Here is an 18481-nt window from a genome sequence, read left to right on the forward strand (position 1 = left end):
GAGGCCACTTACACCACACCAGGGCCTGTGGCTCTTGCTCAGGCCACTTACACCACACCAGGGCCTGTGGCACTGGCTGAGGCCACTTACACCACACCAGGGCCTGTGGCTGCTGGCTGAGGCCACCTACACCACACCAGGGCCTGTGGCTGCTGGCTGAGGCGACTTACACCACACCAGGGCCCTTTTGCTGCTGGCTGAGGCCACTTACACCTCACCAGTGCCTGTGGCTTCTGGCTGAGGCGACTTACACCACACCAGGGCCTGTGGCTGCTGGCTGAGGCCACTTACACCACACCAGGGCCTGTGGCTGCTGGCTGAGGCCACTTACACCACACCAGGGCGTGTGGCTGCTGGCTGAGGCCACCTACACCACACCAGGGCCTGTGGCTGCTGGCTGAGGCGACTTACACCACACCAGGGCCCTTTTGCTGCTGGCTGAGGCCACTTACACCACACCAGTGCCTGTGTCTTCTAGCTGAGGCGACTTACACCACACCAGGGCCTGTGGCTGCTGGCTGAGGCCAATTACACCACACCAGGGTCTGTGGCTCTTGCTCAGGCCACTTACACCACACCAGGGCCTGTGGCACTGGCTGAGGCCACTTACACCACACCAGGGCCTGTGGCTCTTGCTCAGGCCACTTACACCACACCAGGGCCTGTGGCACTGGCTGAGGCCACTTACACCACACCAGGGCCTGTGGCTGCTGGCTGAGGCCACTTACACCACACCAGGGCCTGTGGCTGCTGGCTGAGGCCACTTACACCACACCAGGGCCTGTGGCTGCTGGCTGAGGCCACCTACACCACACCAGGGCCTGTGGCTGCTGGCTGAGGCCACTTACACCACACCAGGGCCCTTTTGCTGCTGGCTGAGGCCACTTACACCACACCAGTGCCTGTGGCTTCTGGCTGAGGCGACTTACACCACACCAGGGCCTGTGGCTGCTGGCTGAGGCCACTTACACCACACCAAGGCCTGTTGCTCTTGCTCAGGCCACTCACATCACACCAGGCCCTGCGCTTCTGGCCGAGGCCATCTTCACCAAACCAGGCCCTGTGCTGCTTGCTGTGGCCATGTACAACACACCAGGCCCTGTGCTGGTTCCTGAGGCCATCTTCAACAATCCAGGGCCTGTGCTGTTGGATAAATGCCAAACTGAGCCTTTGGGTTAGGGTATTATGCAAACATGCAGGTATGGTTATAGGATTGTCTTCGTAACTTCAGGTACTTGCCACCTAATCACTTGAATCCATAAATTGAGACATTGTGCTGTCGCCAGCAGCTTACGGCCATACCACCCTGAGCACGCCCGACCTCGTCTGATCTCGGAAGCTAAGCAGGGCTGGGCTTGGTTAGTACTTGGATGGGAGACTGCCTGGGAATACCTGGTGCTGTAAGCCTTTCATTTTCATGTCATTGAACCGCTTTTGATCCAGAGAAGGGGTGTATTAAAAGACCAAAAGCAGCTGCCCATTAATGAGGGCACATTAACGACACTGCTTTTGGCTCTTTTCCAATGTCTTGTGCTGCTAGCTGATGCAACCTACACCACACAAGGGCCTGAGTGACCGGCTGGGGCCACTTACACCACATCAGGGCCTGTGGCTCTGGCTGAGGCCACTTACACCACACCAGGGCCTGTGGCTGCTGGCTGAGGCCACTTACACCACACCAGGGCCTGTGGCTGCTGGCTGAGGCCACCTACACCACACCAGGGAATTAGTTGCTATTGAGGCCAATTACACCACACCAGGGTCTGTGGCTCTTGCTCAGGCCACTTACACCACACCAGGGCCTGTGGCTCTTGCTCAGGCCACTTACACCACACCAGGGCCTGTGGCACTGGCTGAGGCCACTTACACCACACCAGGGCCTGTGGCTGCTGGCTGAGGCCACCTACACCACACCAGGGCCTGTGGCTGCTGGCTGAGGCCACTTACACCACACCAGGGCCCTTTTGCTGCTGGCTGAGGCCACTTACACCACACCAGTGCCTGTGGCTGCTGGCTGAGGCGACTTACACCACACCAGGGCCTGTGGCTGCTGGCTGAGGCCACTTACACCACACCAAGGCCTGTTGCTCTTGCTCAGGCCACTCACATCACACCAGGCCCTGCGCTTCTGGCCGAGGCCATCTTCACCAAACCAGGCCCTGTGCTGCTTGCTGTGGCCATGTACAACACACCAGGCCCTGTGCTGGTTCCTGAGGCCATCTTCAACAATCCAGGGCCTGTGCTGTTGGATAAATGCCAAACTGAGCCTTTGGGTTAGGGTATTATGCAAACATGCAGGTATGGTTATAGGATTGTCTTCGTAACTTCAGGTACTTGCCACCTAATCACTTGAATCCATAAATTGAGACATTGTGCTGGAGCCAGAAGCTTACGGCCATACCACCCTGAGCACGCCCGACCTCGTCTGATCTCGGAAGCTAAGCAGGGCTGGGCTTGGTTAGTACTTGGATGGGAGACTGCCTGGGAATACCTGGTGCTGTAAGCCTTTCATTTTCATGTCATTGAACCGCTTTTGATCCAGAGAAGGGGTGTATTAAAAGACCAAAAGCAGCTGCCCATTAATGAGGGCACATTAACGACACTGCTTTTGGCTCTTTTCCAATGTCTTGTGCTGCTAGCTGATGCAACCTACACCACACAAGGGCCTGAGTGACCGGCTGGGGCCACTTACACCACATCAGGGCCTGTGGCTCTGGCTGAGGCCACTTACACCACACCAGGGCCTGTGGCTGCTGGCTGAGGCCACTTACACCACACCAGGGCCTGTGGCTGCTGGCTGAGGCCACCTACACCACACCAGGGCCTGTGGCTGCTGGCTGAGGTGACTTACACCACACCAGGGCCTGTGGCTGCTGGCTGAGGCCACCTACACCACACCAGGGCATTAGTTGCTATTGAGGCCAATTACACCACACCAGGGCCTGTGGCTCTTGCTCAGGCCACTTACACCACACCAGGGCCTGTGGCACTGGCTGAGGCCACTTACACCACACCAGGGCCTGTGGCTGCTGGCTGAGGCCACTTACACCACACCAGGGCCTGTGGCTGCTGGCTGAGGCCACTTACACCACACCAGGGCCTGTGGCTGCTGGCTGAGGCCACCTACACCACACCAGGGCCTGTGGCTGCTGGCTGAGGCGACTTACACCACACCAGGGCCCTTTTGCTGCTGGCTGAGGCCACTTACACCACACCAGGGCCTGTGGCTGCTGGCTGAGGCCAATTACACCACACCAGGGTCTGTGGCTCTTGCTCAGGCCACTTACACCACACCAGGGCCTGTGGCACTGGCTGAGGCCACTTACACCACACCAGGGCCTGTGGCTGCTGGCTGAGGCCACTTACACCACACCAGGGCCTTTGGCTGCTGGCTGAGGCCACTTACACCACACCAGGGCCTTAGTTGCTATTGAGGCCACTTACACCACACCAGGGCCTGTGGCTGCTGGCTGAGGCCACCTACACCACACCAGGGCCTGTGGCTGCTGGCTGAGGCCACTTACACCACACCAGGGCCCTTTTGCTGCTGGCTGAGGCCACTTACACCACACCAGTGGCTGTGGATTCTGGCTGAGGCAACTTACACCACACCAGGGCCTGTGGCTGCTGGCTGAGGCCACTTACACCACACCAGGGCCTGTGGCTCTTGCTCAGGCCACTCACATTACACCAGGCCCTGCGCTTCTGGCCGAGGCCATCTTCACCAAACCAGGCCCTGTGGTTCTTGCTCAGGCCACTTACACCACACCAGGGCCTTATTTGCTATTGAGGCCACTTACACCACACCAGGGCCTGTGGCTCTGGCTTAGGCCACTTACACCACACCAGGGCCTGTGGCACTTGCTCAGGCCACTTACACCACACCAGGGCCTGTGGCTGCTGGCTGAGGCCACTTACACCACACCAGGGCCTGTGGCTCTTGCTCAGGCCACTTACACCACACCAGGGCCTGTGGCACTGGCTGAGGCCACTTAGACCACACCAGGGCCTGTGGCTGCTGGCTGAGGCCACTTACACCACACCAGGGCCTGTGGCTGCTGGCTGAGGCCACTTACACCAAACCAGGGCCTGTGGCTGCTTGCTGAGGCCATCTTCACCAAACCAGGCCCTGTGCTGCTTGCTGTGGCCATGTAAAACACACCAGGTCCTGTGGTGGTTCTTGAGGCCATCTTCAACAATCCAGGGCCTGTGCTGTTGGATAAATGCCAAACTGAGCCTTTGGGTTAGGGTATTATGCAAACATGCAGGTATGGTTATAGGATTGTCTTCGTAACTTCAGGTACTTGCCACCTAATCACTTGAATCCATAAATTGAGACATTGTGCTGGGGCCAGCAGCTTACGGCCATACCACCCTGAGCACGCCCGACCTCGTCTGATCTCGGAAGCTAAGCAGGGCTGGGCTTGGCTAGTACTTGGATGGGAGACTGCCTGGGAATACCTGGTGCTGTAAGCCTTTCATTTTCATGTCATTGAACCGCTTTTGATCCAGAGAAGGGGTGTATTAAAAGACCAAAAGCATCTGCCAATTAATGAGGGCACATTAACGACATTGCTTTTGGCTCTTTTCCAATGTCTTGTGCTGCTAGCTGATGCAACCTACACCACACAAGGGCCTGAGTGACCGGCTGGGGCCACTTACACCACATCAGGGCCTGTGGCTCTGGCTGAGGCCACTTACACCACACCAGGGCCCTTTTGCTGCTGGCTGAGGCCACTTACACCACACCAGTGCCTGTGTCTTCTAGCTGAGGCGACTTACACCACACCAGGGCCTGTGGCTGCTGGCTGAGGCCACTTACACCACACCAGGGCCTGTGGCTCTGGCTGAGGCCACTTACACCACACCAGGGCCTGTGGCTGCTGGCTGAGGCCACTTACACCACACCAGGGCCTGTGGCTGCTGGCTGAGGCCACCTACACCACACCAGGGCATTAGTTGCTATTGAGGCCAATTACACCACACCAGGGTCTGTGGCTCTTGCTCAGGCCACTTACACCACACCAGGGCCTGTGGCTCTTGCTCAGGCCACTTACACCACACCAGGGCCTGTGGCACTGGCTGAGGCCACTTACACCACACCAGGGCCTGTGGCTGCTGGCTGAGGCCACTTACACCACACCAGGGCCTGTGGCTGCTGGCTGAGGCCACCTACACCACACCAGGGCCCTTTTGCTGCTGGCTGAGGCCACTTACACCACACCAGTGCCTGTGGCTTCTGGCTGAGGCGACTTACACCACACCAGGGCCTGTGGCTGCTGGCTGAGGCCACTTACACCACACCAAGGCCTGTTGCTCTTGCTCAGGCCACTCACATCACACCAGGCCCTGCGCTTCTGGCCGAGGCCATCTTCACCAAACCAGGCCCTGTGCTGCTTGCTGTGGCCATGTACAACACACCAGGCCCTGTGCTGGTCCCTGAGGCCATCTTCAACAATCCAGGGCCTGTGCTGTTGGATAAATGCCAAACTGAGCCTTTGGGTTAGGGTATTATGCAAACATGCAGGTATGGTTATAGGATTGTCTTCGTAACTTCAGGTACTTGCCACCTAATCACTTGAATCCATAAATTGAGACATTGTGCTGGAGCCAGCAGCTTACGGCCATACCACCCTGAGCACGCCCGACCTCGTCTGATCTCGGAAGCTAAGCAGGGCTGGGCTTGGTTAGTACTTGGATGGGAGACTGCCTGGGAATACCTGGTGCTGTAAGCCTTTCCTTTTCATGTCATTGAACCGCTTTTGATCCAGAGAAGGGGTGTATTAAAAGACCAAAAGCAGCTGCCCATTAATGAGGGCACATTAACGACACTGCTTTTGGCTCTTTTCCAATGTCTTGTGCTGCTAGCTGATGCAACCTACACCACACAAGGGCCTGAGTGACCGGCTGGGGCCACTTACACCACATCAGGGCCTGTGGCTCTGGCTGAGGCCACTTACACCACACCAGGGCCTGTGGCTGCTGGCTGAGGCCACTTACACCACACCAGGGCCTGTGGCTGCTGGCTGAGGCCACCTACACCACACCAGGGCATTAGTTGCTATTGAGGCCAATTACACCACACCAGGGTCTGTGGCTCTTGCTCAGGCCACTTACACCACACCAGGGCCTGTGGCACTTGCTCAGGCCACTTACACCACACCAGGGCCTGTGGCACTGGCTGAGGCCACTTACACCACACCAGGGCCTGTGGCTGCTGGCTGAGGCCACTTACACCACACCAGGGCCTGTGGCTGCTGGCTGAGGCCACCTACACCACACCAGGGCCTGTGGCTGCTGGCTGAGGCCACTTACACCACACCAGGGCCCTTTTGCTGCTGGCTGAGGCCACTTACACCACACCAGTGCCTGTGGCTTCTGGCTGAGGCGACTTACACCACACCAGGGCCTGTGGCTGCTGGCTGAGGCCACTTACACCACACCAAGGCCTGTGGCTCTTGCTCAGGCCACTCACATCACACCAGGCCCTGCGCTTCTGGCCGAGGCCATCTTCACCAAACCAGGCCCTGTGCTGCTTGCTGTGGCCACTTACACCACACCAGGGCCTGTGGCTGCTGGCTGAGGCGACTTACACCACACCAGGGCCCTTTTGCTGCTGGCTGAGGCCACTTACACCACACCAGTGCCTGTGGCTTCTGGCTGAGGCCACTTACACCACACCAGGGCCTGTGGCTGCTGGCTGAGGCCAATTACACCACACCAGGGTCTGTGGCTCTTGCTCAGGCCACTTACACCACACCAGGGCCTGTGGCACTGGCTGAGGCCACTTACACCACACCAGGGCCTGTGGCTGCTGGCTGAGGCCACTTACACCACACCAGGGCCTGTGGCTGCTGGCTGAGGCCACTTACACCACACCAGGGCCTGTGGCTGCTGGCTGAGGCCACCTACACCACACCAAGGCCTGTGGCTGCTGGCTGAGGCCACTTACACCACACCAGGGCCCTTTTGCTGCTGGCTGAGGCCACTTACACCACACCAGTGCCTGTGGCTGCTGGCTGAGGCGACTTACACCACACCAGGGCCTGTGGCTGCTGGCTGAGGCCACTTACACCACACCAAGGCCTGTTGCTCTTGCTCAGGCCACTCACATCACACCAGGCCCTGCGCTTCTGGCCGAGGCCATCTTCACCAAACCAGGCCCTGTGCTGCTTGCTGTGGCCACTTACACCACACCAGGGCCTGTGGCTGCTGGCTGAGGCCACCTACACCACACCAGGGCCTGTGGCTGCTGGCTGAGGCGACTTAAACCACACCAGGCCCCTTTGCTGCTGGCTGAGGCCACTTACACCACACCAGTGCCTGTGGCTTCTGGCTGAGGCGACTTACACCACACCAGGGCCTGTGGCTGCTGGCTGAGGCCAATTACACCACACCAGGGTCTGTGGCTCTTGCTCAGGCCACTTACACCACACCAGGGCCTGTGGCACTGGCTGAGGCCACTTACACCACACCAGGGCCTGTGGCTGCTGGCTGAGGCCAATTACACCACACCAGGGCCTGTGGCTGCTGGCTGAGGCCACCTACACCACACCAGGGCCTGTGGCTGCTGGCTGAGGCCACTTACACCACACCAGGGCCCTTTTGCTGCTGGCTGAGGCCACTTACACCACACCAGTGCCTGTGGCTTCTGGCTGAGGCGACTTACACCACACCAGGGCCTGTGGCTGCTGGCTGAGGCCACTTACACCACACCAAGGCCTGTTGCTCTTGCTCAGGCCACTCACATCACACCAGGCCCTGCGCTTCTGGCCGAGGCCATCTTCACCAAACCAGGCCCTGTGCTGCTTGCTGTGGCCATGTACAACACACCAGGCCCTGTGCTGGTCCCTGAGGCCATCTTCAACAATCCAGGGCCTGTGCTGTTGGATAAATGCCAAACTGAGCCTTTGTTTAGGGTATTATGCAAACATGCAGGTATGGTTATAGGATTGTCTTCGTAACTTCAGGTACTTGCCACCTAATCACTTGAATCCATAAATTGAGACATTGTGCTGGAGCCAGCAGCTTACGGCCATACCACCCTGAGCACGCCCGACCTCGTCTGATCTCGGAAGCTAAGCAGGGCTGGGCTTGGTTAGTACTTGGATGGGAGACTGCCTGGGAATACCTGGTGCTGTAAGCCTTTCATTTTCATGTCATTGAACCGCTTTTGATCCAGAGAAGGGGTGTATTAAAAGACCAAAAGCAGCTGCCCATTAATGAGGGCACATTAACGACACTGCTTTTGGCTCTTTTCCAATGTCTTGTGCTGCTAGCTGATGCAACCTACACCACACAAGGGCCTGAGTGACCGGCTGGGGCCACTTACACCACATCAGGGCCTGTGGCTCTGGCTGAGGCCACTTACACCACACCAGGGCCTGTGGCTGCTGGCTGAGGCCACTTACACCACACCAGGGCCTGTGGCTGCTGGCTGAGGCCACCTACACCACACCAGGGCCTGTGGCTGCTGGCTGAGGCCAATTACACCACACCAGGGCCTGTGGCACTGGCTGAGGCCACTTACACCACACCAGGGCCTGTGGCTCTTGCTCAGGCCACTTACACCACACCAGGGCCTGTGGCACTGGCTGAGGCCACTTACACCACACCAGGGCCTGTGGCTGCTGGCTGAGGCCACTTACACCACACCAGGGCCTGTGGCTGCTGGCTGAGGCCACTTACACCACACCAGGGCCTGTGGCTGCTGGCTGAGGCCACCTACACCACACCAGGGCCTGTGGCTGCTGGCTGAGGCCACTTACACCACACCAGGGCCCTTTTGCTGCTGGCTGAGGCCACTTACACCACACCAGTGCCTGTGGCTTCTGGCTGAGGCGACTTACACCACACCAGGGCCTGTGGCTGCTGGCTGAGGCCACTTACACCACACCAAGGCCTGTTGCTCTTACTCAGGCCACTCACATCACACCAGGCCCTGCGCTTCTGGCCGAGGCCATCTTCACCAAACCAGGCCCTGTGCTGCTTGCTGTGGCCATGTACAACACACCAGGCCCTGTGCTGGTTCCTGAGGCCATCTTCAACAATCCAGGGCCTGTGCTGTTGGATAAATGCCAAACTGAGCCTTTGGGTTAGGGTATTATGCAAACATGCAGGTATGGTTATAGGATTGTCTTCGTAACTTCAGGTACTTGCCACCTAATCACTTGAATCCATAAATTGAGACATTGTGCTGGAGCCAGCAGCTTACGGCCATACCACCCTGAGCACGCCCGACCTCGTCTGATCTCGGAAGCTAAGCAGGGCTGGGCTTGGTTAGTACTTGGATGGGAGACTGCCTGGGAATACCTGGTGCTGTAAGCCTTTCATTTTCATGTCATTGAACCGCTTTTGATCCAGAGAAGGGGTGTATTAAAAGACCAAAAGCAGCTGCCCATTAATGAGGGCACATTAACGACACTGCTTTTGGCTCTTTTCCAATGTCTTGTGCTGCTAGCTGATGCAACCTACACCACACAAGGGCCTGAGTGACCGGCTGGGGCCACTTACACCACATCAGGGCCTGTGGCTCTGGCTGAGGCCACTTACACCACACCAGGGCCTGTGGCTGCTGGCTGAGGCCACTTACACCACACCAGGGCCTGTGGCTGCTGGCTGAGGCCACCTACACCACACCAGGGCCTGTGGCTGCTGGCTGAGGCCACTTACACCACACCAGGGCCCTTTTGCTGCTGGCTGAGGCCACTTACACCACACCAGTGCCTGTGGCTTCTGGCTGAGGCGACTTACACCACACCAGGGCCTGTGGCTGCTGGCTGAGGCCACTTACACCACACCAAGGCCTGTTGCTCTTGCTCAGGCCACTCACTTCACACCAGGCCCTGCGCTTCTGGCCGAGGCCATCTTCACCAAACCAGGCCCTGTGCTGCTTGCTGTGGCCATGTACAACACACCAGGCCCTGTGCTGGTTCCTGAGGCCATCTTCAACAATCCAGGGCCTGTGCTGTTGGATAAATGCCAAACTGAGCCTTTGGGTTAGGGTATTATGCAAACATGCAGGTATGGTTATAGGATTGTCTTCGTAACTTCAGGTACTTGCCACCTAATCACTTGAATCCATAAATTGAGACATTGTGCTGGAGCCAGCAGCTTACGGCCATACCACCCTGAGCACGCCCGACCTCGTCTGATCTCGGAAGCTAAGCAGGGCTGGGCTTGGTTAGTACTTGGATGGGAGACTGCCTGGGAATACCTGGTGCTGTAAGCCTTTCCTTTTCATGTCATTGAACCGCTTTTGATCCAGAGAAGGGGTGTATTAAAAGACCAAAAGCAGCTGCCCATTAATGAGGGCACATTAACGACACTGCTTTTGGCTCTTTTCCAATGTCTTGTGCTGCTAGCTGATGCAACCTACACCACACAAGGGCCTGAGTGACCGGCTGGGGCCACTTACACCACATCAGGGCCTGTGGCTCTGGCTGAGGCCACTTACACCACACCAGGGCCTGTGGCTGCTGGCTGAGGCCACTTACACCACACCAGGGCCTGTGGCTGCTGGCTGAGGCCACCTACACCACACCAGGGCCTGTGGCTGCTGGCTGAGGTGACTTACACCACACCAGGGCCTGTGGCTGCTGGCTGAGGCCACCTACACCACACCAGGGCATTAGTTGCTATTGAGGCCAATTACACCACACCAGGGCCTGTGGCTCTTGCTCAGGCCACTTACACCACACCAGGGCCTGTGGCACTGGCTGAGGCCACTTACACCACACCAGGGCCTGTGGCTGCTGGCTGAGGCCACTTACACCACACCAGGGCCTGTGGCTGCTGGCTGAGGCCACTTACACCACACCAGGGCCTGTGGCTGCTGGCTGAGGCCACCTACACCACACCAGGGCCTGTGGCTGCTGGCTGAGGCGACTTACACCACACCAGGGCCCTTTTGCTGCTGGCTGAGGCCACTTACACCACACCAGGGCCTGTGGCTGCTGGCTGAGGCCAATTACACCACACCAGGGTCTGTGGCTCTTGCTCAGGCCACTTACACCACACCAGGGCCTGTGGCACTGGCTGAGGCCACTTACACCACACCAGGGCCTGTGGCTGCTGGCTGAGGCCACTTACACCACACCAGGGCCTTTGGCTGCTGGCTGAGGCCACTTACACCACACCAGGGCCTTAGTTGCTATTGAGGCCACTTACACCACACCAGGGCCTGTGGCTGCTGGCTGAGGCCACCTACACCACACCAGGGCCTGTGGCTGCTGGCTGAGGCCACTTACACCACACCAGGGCCCTTTTGCTGCTGGCTGAGGCCACTTACACCACACCAGTGGCTGTGGATTCTGGCTGAGGCAACTTACACCACACCAGGGCCTGTGGCTGCTGGCTGAGGCCACTTACACCACACCAGGGCCTGTGGCTCTTGCTCAGGCCACTCACATTACACCAGGCCCTGCGCTTCTGGCCGAGGCCATCTTCACCAAACCAGGCCCTGTGGTTCTTGCTCAGGCCACTTACACCACACCAGGGCCTTATTTGCTATTGAGGCCACTTACACCACACCAGGGCCTGTGGCTCTGGCTTAGGCCACTTACACCACACCAGGGCCTGTGGCACTTGCTCAGGCCACTTACACCACACCAGGGCCTGTGGCTGCTGGCTGAGGCCACTTACACCACACCAGGGCCTGTGGCTCTTGCTCAGGCCACTTACACCACACCAGGGCCTGTGGCACTGGCTGAGGCCACTTAGACCACACCAGGGCCTGTGGCTGCTGGCTGAGGCCACTTACACCACACCAGGGCCTGTGGCTGCTGGCTGAGGCCACTTACACCAAACCAGGGCCTGTGGCTGCTTGCTGAGGCCATCTTCACCAAACCAGGCCCTGTGCTGCTTGCTGTGGCCATGTAAAACACACCAGGTCCTGTGGTGGTTCTTGAGGCCATCTTCAACAATCCAGGGCCTGTGCTGTTGGATAAATGCCAAACTGAGCCTTTGGGTTAGGGTATTATGCAAACATGCAGGTATGGTTATAGGATTGTCTTCGTAACTTCAGGTACTTGCCACCTAATCACTTGAATCCATAAATTGAGACATTGTGCTGGGGCCAGCAGCTTACGGCCATACCACCCTGAGCACGCCCGACCTCGTCTGATCTCGGAAGCTAAGCAGGGCTGGGCTTGGCTAGTACTTGGATGGGAGACTGCCTGGGAATACCTGGTGCTGTAAGCCTTTCATTTTCATGTCATTGAACCGCTTTTGATCCAGAGAAGGGGTGTATTAAAAGACCAAAAGCATCTGCCAATTAATGAGGGCACATTAACGACATTGCTTTTGGCTCTTTTCCAATGTCTTGTGCTGCTAGCTGATGCAACCTACACCACACAAGGGCCTGAGTGACCGGCTGGGGCCACTTACACCACATCAGGGCCTGTGGCTCTGGCTGAGGCCACTTACACCACACCAGGGCCCTTTTGCTGCTGGCTGAGGCCACTTACACCACACCAGTGCCTGTGTCTTCTAGCTGAGGCGACTTACACCACACCAGGGCCTGTGGCTGCTGGCTGAGGCCACTTACACCACACCAGGGCCTGTGGCTCTGGCTGAGGCCACTTACACCACACCAGGGCCTGTGGCTGCTGGCTGAGGCCACTTACACCACACCAGGGCCTGTGGCTGCTGGCTGAGGCCACCTACACCACACCAGGGCATTAGTTGCTATTGAGGCCAATTACACCACACCAGGGTCTGTGGCTCTTGCTCAGGCCACTTACACCACACCAGGGCCTGTGGCTCTTGCTCAGGCCACTTACACCACACCAGGGCCTGTGGCACTGGCTGAGGCCACTTACACCACACCAGGGCCTGTGGCTGCTGGCTGAGGCCACTTACACCACACCAGGGCCTGTGGCTGCTGGCTGAGGCCACCTACACCACACCAGGGCCCTTTTGCTGCTGGCTGAGGCCACTTACACCACACCAGTGCCTGTGGCTTCTGGCTGAGGCGACTTACACCACACCAGGGCCTGTGGCTGCTGGCTGAGGCCACTTACACCACACCAAGGCCTGTTGCTCTTGCTCAGGCCACTCACATCACACCAGGCCCTGCGCTTCTGGCCGAGGCCATCTTCACCAAACCAGGCCCTGTGCTGCTTGCTGTGGCCATGTACAACACACCAGGCCCTGTGCTGGTCCCTGAGGCCATCTTCAACAATCCAGGGCCTGTGCTGTTGGATAAATGCCAAACTGAGCCTTTGGGTTAGGGTATTATGCAAACATGCAGGTATGGTTATAGGATTGTCTTCGTAACTTCAGGTACTTGCCACCTAATCACTTGAATCCATAAATTGAGACATTGTGCTGGAGCCAGCAGCTTACGGCCATACCACCCTGAGCACGCCCGACCTCGTCTGATCTCGGAAGCTAAGCAGGGCTGGGCTTGGTTAGTACTTGGATGGGAGACTGCCTGGGAATACCTGGTGCTGTAAGCCTTTCCTTTTCATGTCATTGAACCGCTTTTGATCCAGAGAAGGGGTGTATTAAAAGACCAAAAGCAGCTGCCCATTAATGAGGGCACATTAACGACACTGCTTTTGGCTCTTTTCCAATGTCTTGTGCTGCTAGCTGATGCAACCTACACCACACAAGGGCCTGAGTGACCGGCTGGGGCCACTTACACCACATCAGGGCCTGTGGCTCTGGCTGAGGCCACTTACACCACACCAGGGCCTGTGGCTGCTGGCTGAGGCCACTTACACCACACCAGGGCCTGTGGCTGCTGGCTGAGGCCACCTACACCACACCAGGGCATTAGTTGCTATTGAGGCCAATTACACCACACCAGGGTCTGTGGCTCTTGCTCAGGCCACTTACACCACACCAGGGCCTGTGGCACTTGCTCAGGCCACTTACACCACACCAGGGCCTGTGGCACTGGCTGAGGCCACTTACACCACACCAGGGCCTGTGGCTGCTGGCTGAGGCCACTTACACCACACCAGGGCCTGTGGCTGCTGGCTGAGGCCACCTACACCACACCAGGGCCTGTGGCTGCTGGCTGAGGCCACTTACACCACACCAGGGCCCTTTTGCTGCTGGCTGAGGCCACTTACACCACACCAGTGCCTGTGGCTTCTGGCTGAGGCGACTTACACCACACCAGGGCCTGTGGCTGCTGGCTGAGGCCACTTACACCACACCAAGGCCTGTGGCTCTTGCTCAGGCCACTCACATCACACCAGGCCCTGCGCTTCTGGCCGAGGCCATCTTCACCAAACCAGGCCCTGTGCTGCTTGCTGTGGCCACTTACACCACACCAGGGCCTGTGGCTGCTGGCTGAGGCGACTTACACCACACCAGGGCCCTTTTGCTGCTGGCTGAGGCCACTTACACCACACCAGTGCCTGTGGCTTCTGGCTGAGGCCACTTACACCACACCAGGGCCTGTGGCTGCTGGCTGAGGCCAATTACACCACACCAGGGTCTGTGGCTCTTGCTCAGGCCACTTACACCACACCAGGGCCTGTGGCACTGGCTGAGGCCACTTACACCACACCAGGGCCTGTGGCTGCTGGCTGAGGCCACTTACACCACACCAGGGCCTGTGGCTGCTGGCTGAGGCCACTTACACCACACCAGGGCCTGTGGCTGCTGGCTGAGGCCACCTACACCACACCAAGGCCTGTGGCTGCTGGCTGAGGCCACTTACACCACACCAGGGCCCTTTTGCTGCTGGCTGAGGCCACTTACACCACACCAGTGCCTGTGGCTGCTGGCTGAGGCGACTTACACCACACCAGGGCCTGTGGCTGCTGGCTGAGGCCACTTACACCACACCAAGGCCTGTTGCTCTTGCTCAGGCCACTCACATCACACCAGGCCCTGCGCTTCTGGCCGAGGCCATCTTCACCAAACCAGGCCCTGTGCTGCTTGCTGTGGCCACTTACACCACACCAGGGCCTGTGGCTGCTGGCTGAGGCCACCTACACCACACCAGGGCCTGTGGCTGCTGGCTGAGGCGACTTAAACCACACCAGGCCCCTTTGCTGCTGGCTGAGGCCACTTACACCACACCAGTGCCTGTGGCTTCTGGCTGAGGCGACTTACACCACACCAGGGCCTGTGGCTGCTGGCTGAGGCCAATTACACCACACCAGGGTCTGTGGCTCTTGCTCAGGCCACTTACACCACACCAGGGCCTGTGGCACTGGCTGAGGCCACTTACACCACACCAGGGCCTGTGGCTGCTGGCTGAGGCCAATTACACCACACCAGGGCCTGTGGCTGCTGGCTGAGGCCACCTACACCACACCAGGGCCTGTGGCTGCTGGCTGAGGCCACTTACACCACACCAGGGCCCTTTTGCTGCTGGCTGAGGCCACTTACACCACACCAGTGCCTGTGGCTTCTGGCTGAGGCGACTTACACCACACCAGGGCCTGTGGCTGCTGGCTGAGGCCACTTACACCACACCAAGGCCTGTTGCTCTTGCTCAGGCCACTCACATCACACCAGGCCCTGCGCTTCTGGCCGAGGCCATCTTCACCAAACCAGGCCCTGTGCTGCTTGCTGTGGCCATGTACAACACACCAGGCCCTGTGCTGGTCCCTGAGGCCATCTTCAACAATCCAGGGCCTGTGCTGTTGGATAAATGCCAAACTGAGCCTTTGTTTAGGGTATTATGCAAACATGCAGGTATGGTTATAGGATTGTCTTCGTAACTTCAGGTACTTGCCACCTAATCACTTGAATCCATAAATTGAGACATTGTGCTGGAGCCAGCAGCTTACGGCCATACCACCCTGAGCACGCCCGACCTCGTCTGATCTCGGAAGCTAAGCAGGGCTGGGCTTGGTTAGTACTTGGATGGGAGACTGCCTGGGAATACCTGGTGCTGTAAGCCTTTCATTTTCATGTCATTGAACCGCTTTTGATCCAGAGAAGGGGTGTATTAAAAGACCAAAAGCAGCTGCCCATTAATGAGGGCACATTAACGACACTGCTTTTGGCTCTTTTCCAATGTCTTGTGCTGCTAGCTGATGCAACCTACACCACACAAGGGCCTGAGTGACCGGCTGGGGCCACTTACACCACATCAGGGCCTGTGGCTCTGGCTGAGGCCACTTACACCACACCAGGGCCTGTGGCTGCTGGCTGAGGCCACTTACACCACACCAGGGCCTGTGGCTGCTGGCTGAGGCCACCTACACCACACCAGGGCCTGTGGCTGCTGGCTGAGGCCAATTACACCACACCAGGGCCTGTGGCACTGGCTGAGGCCACTTACACCACACCAGGGCCTGTGGCTCTTGCTCAGGCCACTTACACCACACCAGGGCCTGTGGCACTGGCTGAGGCCACTTACACCACACCAGGGCCTGTGGCTGCTGGCTGAGGCCACTTACACCACACCAGGGCCTGTGGCTGCTGGCTGAGGCCACTTACACCACACCAGGGCCTGTGGCTGCTGGCTGAGGCCACCTACACCACACCAGGGCCTGTGGCTGCTGGCTGAGGCCACTTACACCACACCAGGGCCCTTTTGCTGCTGGCTGAGGCCACTTACACCACACCAGTGCCTGTGGCTTCTGGCTGAGGCGACTTACACCACACCAGGGCCTGTGGCTGCTGGCTGAGGCCACTTACACCACACCAAGGCCTGTTGCTCTTACTCAGGCCACTCACATCACACCAGGCCCTGCGCTTCTGGCCGAGGCCATCTTCACCAAACCAGGCCCTGTGCTGCTTGCTGTGGCCATGTACAACACACCAGGCCCTGTGCTGGTTCCTGAGGCCATCTTCAACAATCCAGGGCCTGTGCTGTTGGATAAATGCCAAACTGAGCCTTTGGGTTAGGGTATTATGCAAACATGCAGGTATGGTTATAGGATTGTCTTCGTAACTTCAGGTACTTGCCACCTAATCACTTGAATCCATAAATTGAGACATTGTGCTGGAGCCAGCAGCTTACGGCCATACCACCCTGAGCACGCCCGACCTCGTCTGATCTCGGAAGCTAAGCAGGGCTGGGCTTGGTTAGTACTTGGATGGGAGACTGCCTGGGAATACCTGGTGCTGTAAGCCTTTCATTTTCATGTCATTGAACCGCTTTTGATCCAGAGAAGGGGTGTATTAAAAGACCAAAAGCAGCTGCCCATTAATGAGGGCACATTAACGACACTGCTTTTGGCTCTTTTCCAATGTCTTGTGCTGCTAGCTGATGCAACCTACACCACACAAGGGCCTGAGTGACCGGCTGGGGCCACTTACACCACATCAGGGCCTGTGGCTCTGGCTGAGGCCACTTACACCACACCAGGGCCTGTGGCTGCTGGCTGAGGCCACTTACACCACACCAGGGCCTGTGGCTGCTGGCTGAGGCCACCTACACCACACCAGGGCCTGTGGCTGCTGGCTGAGGCCACTTACACCACACCAGGGCCCTTTTGCTGCTGGCTGAGGCCACTTACACCACACCAGTGCCTGTGGCTTCTGGCTGAGGCGACTTACACCACACCAGGGCCTGTGGCTGCTGGCTGAGGCCACTTACACCACACCAAGGCCTGTTGCTCTTGCTCAGGCCACTCACTTCACACCAGGCCCTGCGCTTCTGGCCGAGGCCATCTTCACCAAACCAGGCCCTGTGCTGCTTGCTGTGGCCATGTACAACACACCAGGCCCTGTGCTGGTTCCTGAGGCCATCTTCAACAATCCAGGGCCTGTGCTGTTGGATAAATGCCAAACTGAGCCTTTGGGTTAGGGTATTATGCAAACATGCAGGTATGGTTATAGGATTGTCTTCGTAACTTCAGGTACTTGCCACCTAATCACTTGAATCCATAAATTGAGACATTGTGCTGGAGCCAGCAGCTTACGGCCATACCACCCTGAGCACGCCCGACCTCGTCTGATCTCGGAAGCTAAGCAGGGCTGGGCTTGGTTAGTACTTGGATGGGAGACTGCCTGGGAATACCTGGTGCTGTAAGCCTTTCCTTTTCATGTCATTGAACCGCTTTTGATCCAGAGAAGGGGTGTATTAAAAGACCAAAAGCAGCTGCCCATTAATGAGGGCACATTAACGACACTGCTTTTGGCTCTTTTCCAATGTCTTGTGCTGCTAGCTGATGCAACCTACACCACACAAGGGCCTGAGTGACCGGCTGGGGCCACTTACACCACATCAGGGCCTGTGGCTCTGGCTGAGGCCACTTACACCACACCAGGGCCTGTGGCTGCTGGCTGAGGCCACTTACACCACACCAGGGCCTGTGGCTGCTGGCTGAGGCCACCTACACCACACCAGGGCATTAGTTGCTATTGAGGCCAATTACACCACACCAGGGCCTGTGGCACTTGCTCAGGCCACTTACACCACACCAGGGCCTGTGGCACTTGCTCAGGCCACTTACACCACACCAGGGCCTGTGGCACTGGCTGAGGCCACTTACACCACACCAGGGTCTGTGGCTCTTGCTCAGGCCACTTACACCACACCAGGGCCTGTGGCACTTGC

At 58.2% G+C, this 18481-nt stretch overlaps 12 non-coding genes across 12 annotated transcripts; all 12 read left to right on the plus strand.

The window, feature by feature from the left end:
- Nucleotides 1-1288: 1288 nt before the first annotated feature.
- On the plus strand, nucleotides 1289-1407 carry LOC146676029 (5S ribosomal RNA). The gene has a single exon (XR_014911059.1). It is a non-coding gene; the product is annotated as a 5S ribosomal RNA (ribosomal RNA).
- A 980-nt stretch (nucleotides 1408-2387) lies between these two features.
- LOC146676030 (5S ribosomal RNA) lies at nucleotides 2388-2506 on the plus strand. Its single transcript, XR_014911060.1, has one exon. It is a non-coding gene; the product is annotated as a 5S ribosomal RNA (ribosomal RNA).
- Nucleotides 2507-4357: 1851 nt separating this feature from the next.
- On the plus strand, nucleotides 4358-4476 carry LOC146676031 (5S ribosomal RNA). The gene has a single exon (XR_014910714.1). It is a non-coding gene; the product is annotated as a 5S ribosomal RNA (ribosomal RNA).
- A 1140-nt stretch (nucleotides 4477-5616) lies between these two features.
- Nucleotides 5617-5735, plus strand: LOC146676032 (5S ribosomal RNA). The gene has a single exon (XR_014911061.1). It is a non-coding gene; the product is annotated as a 5S ribosomal RNA (ribosomal RNA).
- Nucleotides 5736-8027: 2292 nt separating this feature from the next.
- Nucleotides 8028-8146, plus strand: LOC146676033 (5S ribosomal RNA). The gene has a single exon (XR_014911062.1). It is a non-coding gene; the product is annotated as a 5S ribosomal RNA (ribosomal RNA).
- A 1062-nt stretch (nucleotides 8147-9208) lies between these two features.
- On the plus strand, nucleotides 9209-9327 carry LOC146676034 (5S ribosomal RNA). Its single transcript, XR_014911064.1, has one exon. It is a non-coding gene; the product is annotated as a 5S ribosomal RNA (ribosomal RNA).
- A 785-nt stretch (nucleotides 9328-10112) lies between these two features.
- Nucleotides 10113-10231, plus strand: LOC146676035 (5S ribosomal RNA). The gene has a single exon (XR_014911065.1). It is a non-coding gene; the product is annotated as a 5S ribosomal RNA (ribosomal RNA).
- A 1851-nt stretch (nucleotides 10232-12082) lies between these two features.
- LOC146676036 (5S ribosomal RNA) lies at nucleotides 12083-12201 on the plus strand. The gene has a single exon (XR_014910716.1). It is a non-coding gene; the product is annotated as a 5S ribosomal RNA (ribosomal RNA).
- A 1140-nt stretch (nucleotides 12202-13341) lies between these two features.
- LOC146676037 (5S ribosomal RNA) lies at nucleotides 13342-13460 on the plus strand. The gene has a single exon (XR_014911066.1). It is a non-coding gene; the product is annotated as a 5S ribosomal RNA (ribosomal RNA).
- A 2292-nt stretch (nucleotides 13461-15752) lies between these two features.
- Nucleotides 15753-15871, plus strand: LOC146676038 (5S ribosomal RNA). Its single transcript, XR_014911067.1, has one exon. It is a non-coding gene; the product is annotated as a 5S ribosomal RNA (ribosomal RNA).
- Nucleotides 15872-16933: 1062 nt separating this feature from the next.
- LOC146676039 (5S ribosomal RNA) lies at nucleotides 16934-17052 on the plus strand. The gene has a single exon (XR_014911068.1). It is a non-coding gene; the product is annotated as a 5S ribosomal RNA (ribosomal RNA).
- Nucleotides 17053-17837: 785 nt separating this feature from the next.
- Nucleotides 17838-17956, plus strand: LOC146676040 (5S ribosomal RNA). The gene has a single exon (XR_014911070.1). It is a non-coding gene; the product is annotated as a 5S ribosomal RNA (ribosomal RNA).
- Nucleotides 17957-18481: the final 525 nt, after the last annotated feature.

This window comes from Rhamphochromis longiceps, linkage group LG3, assembly GCF_057381845.1.
Source record: "Rhamphochromis longiceps isolate RC_006_pf linkage group LG3, R_longiceps_female_GT1.1, whole genome shotgun sequence".
NCBI lineage: Eukaryota > Metazoa > Chordata > Actinopteri > Cichliformes > Cichlidae > Rhamphochromis > Rhamphochromis longiceps.